The 1,432-nt window shown below is 40.2% G+C and overlaps 1 pseudogene; it reads right to left on the reverse strand.

Annotated features, from left to right (window-relative positions):
• Positions 1-1,067: 1,067 nt before the first annotated feature.
• Positions 1,068-1,182, reverse strand: LOC136381574 (small nucleolar RNA U3; annotated as a pseudogene).
• Positions 1,183-1,432: the final 250 nt, after the last annotated feature.

Raw genomic sequence — 1,432 nt, forward strand, 5'->3', positions numbered from 1 at the left:
AGACTACTTCTGTTAAGCCTAATCCAGAGGGACTCAAAAACGTTGAAGACATGAACAAAATCCATCAATTACACATCAAAGCTTTATTGTCTAGCTTGGCCAAGCGGCAGCAACTCCGACAGAAATCTGAGGGAGAGCGCGCCGGCCCTTTGTTCTACCTAGTTTTTATAGTTTTGTAAGTGGGAAGTACAGAAGTAAAAATTGCAGTTAGGTGCCCTTTACTACTATTGGTTATAGTCATATGTCCTTGAACATGATAGGGACAAGTTCAATTTGCAAGCCATACATCATTTTGGAGAAGACAAAATTTACAAGTCAACACAATGGTAGAAAGATATCTCTTTACATATTAAAAGGCATTCCTATATTTTCTAGTGTTTATCCGCCATCTCTCTGTCCAGAGTCACATGTATTAACCACACGCATTTACATAGGAGAGGTAGTTTCCGTGGGGACAATTGCCCGCAAATGGCTCATTACTATAAGAAAAGGTTTATTTTGGCTTTTCTCTTCCTGCACCTGGCTAGCCATTAACCCCTTTCCCCACAGGTGTGGTGGAATGTCTGGGAATCCATGTTTTCCTTCCCTTTGCATTTCCAATACAATGCCAAGGGCCATCCTGGTTTTATGCCAATCACACAGTACAGAGATTATTCTCAAAATTTCTCTGCACACCTTAACCCAAATTAATAAAATGTTCTTTAAGCCTCTTAAAATATTAATATTGATTCTGTAGCTTTTGGTACTTTACAACACCTGCGGGTGAGGTGGCACGGTGGCTCCTCACTTCAAGTGGCACTTGAGGTAACCAGAAATGAAGGCCAAGTCTAGGCACAGATAAAGGAGTCAGTCCCAGCTCTGGTTATTCTCAAAGGCCAAGCACTAGAAAAGCTCACGTGATGTAAACAATGTCCAACACATTTCACAGGTGAAAGAAATAGAGTGCTGCTTGGTTTTGTGGGTGGGCCAGAGATAGTTCTTTAAAGAGTAAAAAATAATAATTAAATATACGTATATCTGTGCAGATAGATAGATAGATAGATAGATAGATAGATAGATACTCCCCTCCCATCCCCCAGGAGAGAATGCTGGCCCTCCCCCTAATGGTTTCTGTTGTTCTGAACCTTCAGGGAAACTTCTCTAGTAACAAACTGTTGAAATGATCCATGGAAGTATAGCCTTCAAATATATTTTTTGATACATGAAAATTATACGAAATTCAGTGCCCCTAAAAAACAGTTGTGCTTATTTGCTTATAGGTTTATTGCTTAGAGCTGCTTTCCCTCTACAAAGGCAGAGTTGAGTTGCTGTAGCCCAGGCCATGTGGCCTGCAAAGCCTAAAATATCTGTTGCCTGGCCTTTTACAGAAAGACATTTTTTGTTGTTGTTGTTGAACTTTGGTTTATAACATTGTCCGACAGAAAGCAAAATC

Source organism: Saccopteryx leptura, chromosome 9 (genome assembly GCF_036850995.1).
Source record: "Saccopteryx leptura isolate mSacLep1 chromosome 9, mSacLep1_pri_phased_curated, whole genome shotgun sequence".
NCBI lineage: Eukaryota > Metazoa > Chordata > Mammalia > Chiroptera > Emballonuridae > Saccopteryx > Saccopteryx leptura.